A 9,964-nucleotide genomic window follows, 5' to 3' on the forward strand; every position below is an offset into this window, starting at 1 on the left:
ACCTGTTCCATACAAACTTCTTGTCTGACTAGATTCAATGCTAACGGTATGCTAACAAGTCGTTGAACGCTAACATTTGCTGTCTCATTATAGCCAATGTGTTAATACATTTTTGTTTTAACCTGGATTATGGATACTGTTCACAAACAGTTAATTCAATATTGCCATATTCAAGGTTGTAAAAAATGTGGCTAAATGTTGAAAGTCGTATTTTAGCTTAAAAAATGGCTTGATGTTTAGCTGCTGTGAAACGTTTGCTGATAAGACATTCAATATGTGATTTTAACTGATAGTATGGCCAAATGGCTTTATGGATTTTACACCACCCAGTCTCTCGTCATTTTGGTTGCTGATCAAATCAGAAATGGTCAAATTAGGACTAGTTTGGGGGTTTTCGATGTTTGTTGTTCGTGCAAAGGTGAACAAAGCAGTAAAACATTGTAGCATAGTTTGATGCGCCCACCTTGAGTGTGACGTCAGCTGTCATGTGGTTACGGTCTGCTTGCATCCACCTTGATGAGGCTGCAGCCTGAGATCAACACTCATCATTTACCCCGTTCTTACTCTGGCTTGGGCTGTGAACTCTGTCTGGACGGCAGCAGTAATCCACCACACAATGAAAGGTGATAGCTGACAATGGGCAGTGTCACATTGGTCCTTAATAGGCTTACTGAGATAGACCGTGGAGCAGAATATCATACTCTTAACAAAAAGTGTGATCCACTGTTATGCTAATGCTATTAATCCCTTTCAGTGACCCTGAAGCCCCCACCGCTCAGCCAGGCCATCAATCAACAACAGCCATCCCAGTAGTGAAGACACCACAGGATTCATTTAAGCCTTTCACACTTCTACAGGCTCTTGAAAGCACCCTCTCACCCCCCACTCCCTCACCCTGTCCCCCTGCAACTTGAGGATCTTCGCTCTACTTTTGTGAGCCCCTTTTGCTAGCAGCTCTCATGCGTTCTATAAATCACACATCTGGAAGAACTTGTGAAGGTATGCATAATGACTTGTTAAAGAAAAAAAAAAGAAGAAGCTCCACCCTCTCAGACAACAAGAAGCTGCAATGCAACAAATTGGGGAAACGTTAAATTGACCACAACTTCTCCTTTAACATGCTTGAGAAACGGTCATGTAATTTGACACCATTTTCAGTGTCCAGCACCCCCCCCCCCCATCACCCCATTTCCTCCCTGTTACCCCCCTCCCTCCTTTTTCAGTCCCCTCAAACAGCAGGGCGTTGGGGTGGGCAATTGGCCCCTCACTGAGCCTCAAGATGAGCTTTGCTGCAAACCCCGAGTGTAAACCCAATGGCATGCCCGTAACCGCAGCCACAGCTGGACTGCAGCAGTCCTGTCACCCCACTAAAACATTCATTAGACTGTTAGCTTGTTAAGTATTTTTGCTACTGGAGTCCTCATGAATCACAGCTTCTTCTCAGATGTCAGAAAAAAAACAGGGCAAACCTTTAACCTTAAAAGAAAGAAGGTCCGTCCCCGGTTTGGTTTTCCTCTTTTTTTCTTCTTTCACATTACTACTACCTTAATTATTACCTATTTTTGACACATTCAATACTGTGGGGAGTTTTTCTAAATGGTTATAAAACAGTCTAGTTTGAATACTGTTGCCCCTATACAGCCTCAAAGCACACCAGACCATCAGCATCAAAATGTATTGAGTTATTTTTGTGGCCATCATTCCTGTAATGGGGTTGGATTCCTAGGAAGGGGCTTGAGTCATTGAGAACAATGAGTCTTTGTTTTTTACATTGTACCTGACATTTGTCAACTAGAAGCTTATCATTCAGGAAAAAGGAAACACCAGGTTTTTTTTTTTAGCAACGCATTCAAATCGTCATCACACCATCCTCTTTCAAGACGTGTTAATGTCTGTCATATTCATTTAAATACTCTGAATCATGAGTGTGTTAACTCCATGCAAGTCAAGGAAGGAACAGTCTTCATCCCCTGGCTTATAGTATAGAAATACTGTAAACAAGACCCGAACATGAATCTTCTCTATCTATATTAATCAGTCTTTATTTGTATGGCAACAATTCACAACAAATATTTCTCCAGAAACTTTTACACAAAGCAGGTAAAAGACTCATTGTTATATTATCTAAAAAGATCCAAAAAAAAAAAGATAAGATAATCCTTTAGTCATCTCGCAAACAAAGTAATTTACAATAACAGCAGCAAAGCAGGATAGCAGAAGAAAATCACACAGTGCAAAATTACATTAGATAAAAATATGAGAATGTAAAAAAAAAAAATGCATCAAAAAATGATTAAAAGAGCCAATAAAATCAATCAGTCATGAACATGATGCAATGCTTAGTAAAGTTACAGTGGCAAGAAAGAACCTCGTTTGAGAGGCAGAAATGTAGCTTTGATTGGTAGCTATTGATCTTTGACGAGCTTCAAGGAATTTGAAGCCCGAGTGGAAGGGCAAAAAACAGCCCTTCCTCAGTTATGCACTTGAGGTGGGTCAGTTTTCAGAGCAGACATTTGATTTTTTATAGCTTGTATGTTTATGGGCTCACGCTGTATAGGGGTTTCATTTTTTATCATCAAACTCATCCCTGAGGTTTAAGGCCGGCCTCAGCTCCAGCTGTTTGCCTGTTACTAGGATGATCAGTTCATCTGATGTGTTTATTTCTGCTGTAAAGACTGGGCCTTTTTTATAAGGGACCTCGATGGGATCCCTCTGCTTTTGGAAAACAGCATCAGGTGGACAATCTAGGAACTGCAGTTACACTTCCACATTGGCTACATTTTTCAACACCAGAGGTTGCCAGTTATTTTAAAAGCTCACCAGAGCCAAAAATTACACTTAAGGCATACAACTTGAGTCCACAGGGAGCGCCGAAAATCTCAGTCAAAAGAACATCCTCACAGCTGCTTAAAGTAAACAGTTGAATATTGTCTCCCGGAAACTTAAAGGTGAGGATAAACATTCGCCTGTGAGTACAGTCGGAACTCCTTCTTTAGGCACCGAACTTCCTCATCCCGCTCTTTTTTTCGTGTCAGCGTTTGCTCTGAAGTGTCGCAGAGTAAAGCTCATCATGGTCACACAGGAAACCCTCACAGACACCGAGTGCATTCCTCGTCGACCTTTACAGAACGCCAATCTGGAAAACATTTCTACCGCTGACATCCTGTGATTTAAACCCCGTTGGCCTGGCTTCGTGGCTTTATTTGTTTATAGTGTATTGACTGTTCTTCACATCTGCTGCCGCTTATACAGTTTGAAAACAGACCCTCCCTTTACCTTGTAGCTGCTGCACTGTTGTCTTCACTTACAGTACATCACATTATCATAAATCTGCTGCTGTTGTAGATTGTTTCTGACAACTCTTTGTATTTTGGTTGAGGTAACAAGTGTGTTTTAAACCTTTTTTTTAGCTTCATGCTTTGATGGAGGCTGTGTGTGTGTGTGTGTGTGTGTGTGTGTGTGTGTGTGTGTGTAAAAGTGTTCTGAATTGTATAATCGTGTGTCCCGGGAGAATATAGAAAACCGGTTTAGATATCAAAAGAGGAACGTTGTGCTTGTACTTTCTCACGAGGACTCCCTTTAAGAGTTCCCTCTATACTTAGAAAACCACAGGAATCCAGAGCTGGTGCCAAACATTTTGTGAACATTTTTATATTTTTATTCATGACGCTTTTTCTTTCTTTTCTTTCTTTTTCTCGACAAGAATCAGAGCAGATGCATGCACACATTGCAAACCTGTTTCAGATCTCAAACATCATAGCTTCTTGAAGGGTTGTATGCAAGTGAGGAAAAGTTTGGAATTGTATTTGAGTCATTTCCAGGTCTGGACATGGAAAACAGGTCAAATATAAAAGACAGCAAAAATATGTATTTATTTATTTTGTTATGTATTATCCATATTCAGTTAAACATGAATGTAAGTGAATATAGGAATGAAAAAAAAGAACTGTAAATCGATCCTATAAGCAAAGACACCCTGCACATCGAAAATGTTTACCGCCATGTGTCAGAGTGCAAAGCAGGAGTGAAAACAAGACGAGCAGTTTGGTTCATGTCTGAAAATGAACTCAAGCCCTTCACATGATGCAAGTTCTGCAAAACAGCCCCGTAAAAAGTTCAGTCCACATTACGCCGTTTTACGATTTCACATTACGTTACGCTGCTGCAGAGGCAAGACATGTAAACACACAGAGGGAGCTTTACACACACACACACACACACACACACACACACACAATATAAATAAACAAATATTAAGCCATGTCTGAACATGAGGTAATGCTCTGATGCATTGACGGTCGTTTGTATGGACCCAGTGAGTAAACAAGGCTGCACAGAAGCTGTGAACATGAACTTGACTCTGGTCGACTGATTTTCTGTATGATGACCTTGATGTAGGCCACAAGTCAAATTTGTTAATAAAGTTGCAAGTTGTGCCAGAGAGTCCGTCTCTCCTTCTTCAGTTTTTCTAAAAGACAATAAAACATATGAGAGAGGACGACAACAACAGTGATTTAACTTCCTGCTAATATTTGAATGTTTTTCTTGTCTTTTTCAGATTTGGATTCTGCAGCATCACGAAGCTCCTCCATCAGTACGTCTTTGTACTTTCATATCAGTTCAGCAGTGATGTAATATTGGTGTCTCCATCTGTAATCTGTGTTACAGCTTTTGTGTATGAGCATGAGGTGTAAAGAAACAAGAAGAGCTCCACACACACACACACACACACACACACACACGTACACACCAAAACACAGCGCTGGCTCTGCCCTTCTGTTACTCCCTCCCTCCCTCAATGGTACAAAGGTGGGATCACTTCATCCCCACCTTTCATATTGAATGAAAACGTCCGAGGGGCATAAATATCACACGCTGAGGTGGCAGAAGAAGAAGGCTTATGTGTGAGCGCAGCAGGAAATGTTGAGACTGAGCGGACAGGGGTGATGCTGTTTAAATCATGCTCAGGCTGGGGATCCGGTTCCATCTTTGTGCATGTAGTTAAGCCATTCCTCCCTTTTTTCTGCTGGCAAGTTGATACTGTGAATACTTTCAAATAGTCCAATATGATGAATGAAGGAAAACTCTGTTATTTTAGTGTCAGATTTGTTTTTGCTTTGTCAGCCTCTACTGCGTACTCCTTTAATGTCATGCCTTCAGTTTTTTATTGATAAAAGTGCAAAATACTAATAATAATTACCTTCATCCTGTTTCATTGTATAGATTAGACTCCAGACTCTGAGCTGCTCTGGTGCCTATGAAAACCTCCTTAAAGTCTTCAGTGTGCATATTCTTTAGAAGGATTAAAGCTGCCACACTGTGCTGATACAAGTATCCCTGACAGCCTGCCTTTAATACGTCTGTTATATTTCACCTTTTGGTTGTGTTTCAGGTAAAAAGGTTGTTCTCCAAGTCTTATTAATGGAGGAGGAAGCTGCTAATTGGACACCGCTAGGATCACTGAGGGCACTTTAAATGGCAGATTCCTCCCCACTCAGGAGAGCTCATTAGCAGGACAAAAACATTGATTTTATTCACACAAGACTACTGTTCTGTTTTGTTTTTTTAAGATTTCCATGCACCTAACTTGGGGTTTTCTATAAATCATAACTTATAAGGGAGCTTTTGTTTGTGAATGTGTTTGACATGTAAATCTTTCAAAGGTTCTGCAGCTGCTGGCCGCGTTCGCTGTTTCTTCTGCGTGAGAGGAAGAGTTCACCAGCAATGGATTATTTGTTAGAGCCCCGGGCAAAAACTCTGAAGAGGAAGTTGTAAAACATCCACCGGACTAATGTGACGATCTTTTGTTTAAGAAGAGAAATTATTTTCCCCAAGTTCATAACTAACAACAAAGTGTGGGACATTCATGGCTCTTTTTTTTGTCTCCACTCACAGGAAGAGAGAAAAAAAAGTGTCGACGTACTTCAATAAATTCATGACCACTTCCTCCTTGAAAGCGTGCTCCTAATTTAATTTTCTTTAATTTATTGTACAAAGACATGCAGACACACACACACACACACACACACACACACACACACACATACAATCACAGAAGCACATGCACGCTGTAGTACACATTTTATGGAGCTTTGAAAATGGGAGCCATAAATCCCACAAAGCTCACCGATTGGCTGCGCAGCAGTGAGCCTGTGTGGAAGTGATTTCAGGAGGAGGGAAAGGGAGGGAAGATTCAGGAGACGAGGAGGAGGAGGGAGGAAGGAGTGGGAGGAGATTTAAATTCAAACTGCACCAAATGTTGACCGTTACCTCTCTCCCTTTTTTTTGTAAACCTTTATTGAAATGAGACTTAAGATTAAAGTCTTTTTCTCAGGAGGCGACCTGGCTAAAGCAGTGCAACGCCCTGTTTAAATAAATATATAACACAAAGAGCACAACTTTACAATCGCTCTATCACTCTCCTGTTGCACATATTGTGTATTGTACTTATTTAGATATTTTATTCTTTAAAGTGTATTTTACCTTTTTATTCAAATTTTTTGTTTTTTATTTTGGCACCGAAAAATAAAAAGACAAAATCCTTGTATCTGTACTTGACATCTAACTTGACATGGTTTCTAAAAAAATAAAAAATAAATCACACTCACAAGACGAAGACTAAATTAGGAAATAAATAGAAATATTGTTGACTGGGTCTGTTAATAGGACCTCGTCCTCAAGGTCACAAGTTCGCAAGTTGGAAGGAGAAAAAGAACGTTTTGTGTTGATGAAGTCTCGTCTATGCAAAACAAAATGTCCCTTTGTGAGTTCTTTGCTTTGAGTGTGTTAAAATTTTGACCAGCAGATGTTTCACACACACGCACACACACACACACACACACACACACACACACACACACACACACACACACACACACACACAAACCCTCAGGCAGCTGTGCTGAACAGACACTTTTTTTGTCACAGACACATGTTTCTTACCCTTTGACCTCCTCTTGTGTCACACTCTCACAAGATCCTCTTCTGTTCACTTCAATTTTTTTTAGATAGATAGATAGATAGATACTTTATTGATCCCGAGGGAAATTCAGGAAATTTATGAGCTTTTTGTTAGGACTCTGAAGCTGTTTTTCATTTCTAGCACATTTCAGGCAGACTGCCACTAGCTTGTTCACTAGTGCACCTCCAAGCATGAGATTATCCTGACACTGAAGAGGCAGACTAAGCAACAGAGTTCGATGCATGTTGCCCATCCCAGGATATTATTGTCATCTTCCTCCCTGCTCTCCTGCAGTGAATTCTCCTGAACATTATTTTCTCAGGTCGGCTCACCTTGACTACATGCTGAAAGTGTACCAGGAAAGACTTCCGGTTCATGCTTCAGATCCTTAACTCAGGATCTCTTACATGTAAGCCGATCTATTCCAGTGTCTGCTCAACCTCAGCACAGATTCATCTCCCTCTTCTAGATAATGTTTTATTTGTCTGACAAGCTATCAAACAAAGCTGTGCTGCTTCAAGTTTATCACCAAGAGTGGCATCATGTCACCAAACAGCGTGATGCATGAAAGCTTGAATTAACAGGATACGCTACAAAGTATTGATTTAAATGTATTTTTAAGTCAGAATATTTGTATTCTGTCATTTCAAATTGTTTTTATTTGTATTTTTGGTTTCTTAATTTTCCCAGAGCGGTTTAGTACTACTTATTTGAAGGGAAGCTGAACATATGGAGTGGCTCAAAGTCCTATTAAGTCTAAGCTATGAACATTTAATTGTGCAATTCAACTGAACCTGTTTAATGAATTAAAAAAAAAAAAAAAAAAGGACACAAATTGGACTGGAAGACGGAAACATCTTGTGCATCTATTTGTGTTTTTTACGTGTGTCTCACTTTGTACATTTGTACATGTTGGTGTTTCTGCAGGGTGCCAGTACACACGTCATGTTTGTTATTGCACAGTGAGTGAATGAAAATTGCATTCTCATTCAAGTCATTGAGTGTGCCTTTGTCCTCGTCCTGCTTGTAAAGCTGACTCCGACCAGAAGATGGCACTGCTAGACTGATGTGCTGTGCTCATCAGCATACTGGACATTAGCTCCACCAGCAGCTCCTTCATTATGCCCTTCATTGCTGTATATATTTTTGTGGCACTGAAACCATTTCCAGCACATAAAGGATCCAGCTGTTAGAGTCAGATTGTGAGAAATAAAGGCAGTTATGACCTCAGTGTGCAGGTGACCACATTGTAGTGGACAAAGATTTATTACTAGAGCAAATTGGTGAAATATAATGTCCTCATGGATTAGCTCATCCAATAAATCCTTTAAGAAGTTGTTGCTGAAAGAGGCCGAGTGTTTGGTCATTAGGGATTTTTTTTTTTCGTTCCTGGGTTGGACAGCTGTCTTTTGTCTGCGGTGCAAACAAACAGATCAGGGTCTGCTTGATTGTGTGCACTCTGATGTTATAGTATGCATTTAATCAGCACAGCAGGAGAGGGATGTTCGCAGACCATGATCGCCTCCAGTGTGTCAGCGGTGCTTCAGGGAATTTGATGCTTGATTGCACAGCAGAGAGGGGGAACATTGTGGACATGGAAAAAAAAAGGAAAATAAAGGTGTGACACATTAATGTCATCCTGTTTCCTTGTGAGCTGAAATGAATGAAAGGGAAAAATCTTCTGCATTATAAAATGTTTGTTGTCTGTGTACAGCAAACTTGTAGCATTATATCAAGGATTTGAAACATTGGGTTATTTTACTGTATTGAAATGTGGTAACTATATCTCTTTCTGATAAATATCTTTTCTATTGATTGAGTAAGAAAACAGTAATACATTGACTATAAAGCAAGTTCAACAAAGTCAGGATTTCTTTGCATTAGCTTGCATTAGTCTCTATTTTCAGATTCTGTATAAAATGCAGAATCTGTTGGTGCAGTCCTGGATTTGAGTGTACAAGTAGTAACATTTAGCATTTTACCCCAAACAGCAACCTGTCAACATGGTGTTGATGAACACCACCAAATGAAGGCAATACAGATGTGCAAACACCTGCAGTTCCCCGGGTGTCCTCTTGAGGCAGACTGCAAGTAGCAGAAGTCACATAGATCCCCGTTCAAGAAAGTCCATTTTTGAATCACTAATAGGCAAGTTTACAACCTGATTGAATAGAAAAACTAAACTCATATGAACGGTGAAAATACATTTATTCAGAATTAGGGGTGTGGCTTATCTGAGTGATGGATTGGTGGGTCCTGACGTTAAGGGAACGCCTCACCTCCCGCTCTTTGCCCGTTGACCAAAAGTTGCATTGACAATATATCATTTTAAATCGATGGGCTGCTTCACAAACCAATGGGTGATGTCACTGAGTCTGCGTCCATGTCTATACAGTCAGTGTAGCCGGTGGTCAGTCATGCAATGTTTCTGGCCATGACTTCCTGCCACATGTGGACCGTAGTCGAATTGTATGTGGAGTCGTATCGTATGTATTTTGTGTCATGTCTGATCATGTTGTATTGAAAAAATACAAATATATTCATCTTGCAACAGTGAGATAAAATTATGAGCCATGAATTTTAGAAATTTGGACCGTCCAATAGGAAAAGAGATTAAGGCTGATTCTGTCATACTCTGCATCCCTGTTGTTTATGTTAACTCCAGTAAATATGATAACCGTCTATCTTTATTTAAAGGCTGAAGTGCTTCACCACATCCTGAGTTTAAGGTCATTGGCGCCGAGCTTTATCCATTGACTATTAACACAAACTCTGCAGGGTTGTTCAAGGTGCATAGTGCAGGTCCAAGGTCTTATTTTTTTCTTTCATTCAACATTCACTCCACAGTCGGAGCCACAGTTTGAATTATTCCACAAGATCTGCAGTCTGCGTGTGTAGCGTCCATTTTCCCAGGAATCAAATCTTCGGAGCCGTTTGGAGAAGCGGAGGATGTTTTATAGCGAGTGATTTTACAGAGTTTAGGCAGATTTGTTTTACTTTATG

This window comes from Symphodus melops (assembly GCF_947650265.1).
Source record: "Symphodus melops genome assembly, chromosome: 4".
Classification (NCBI taxonomy): Eukaryota; Metazoa; Chordata; class Actinopteri; order Labriformes; family Labridae; genus Symphodus; species Symphodus melops.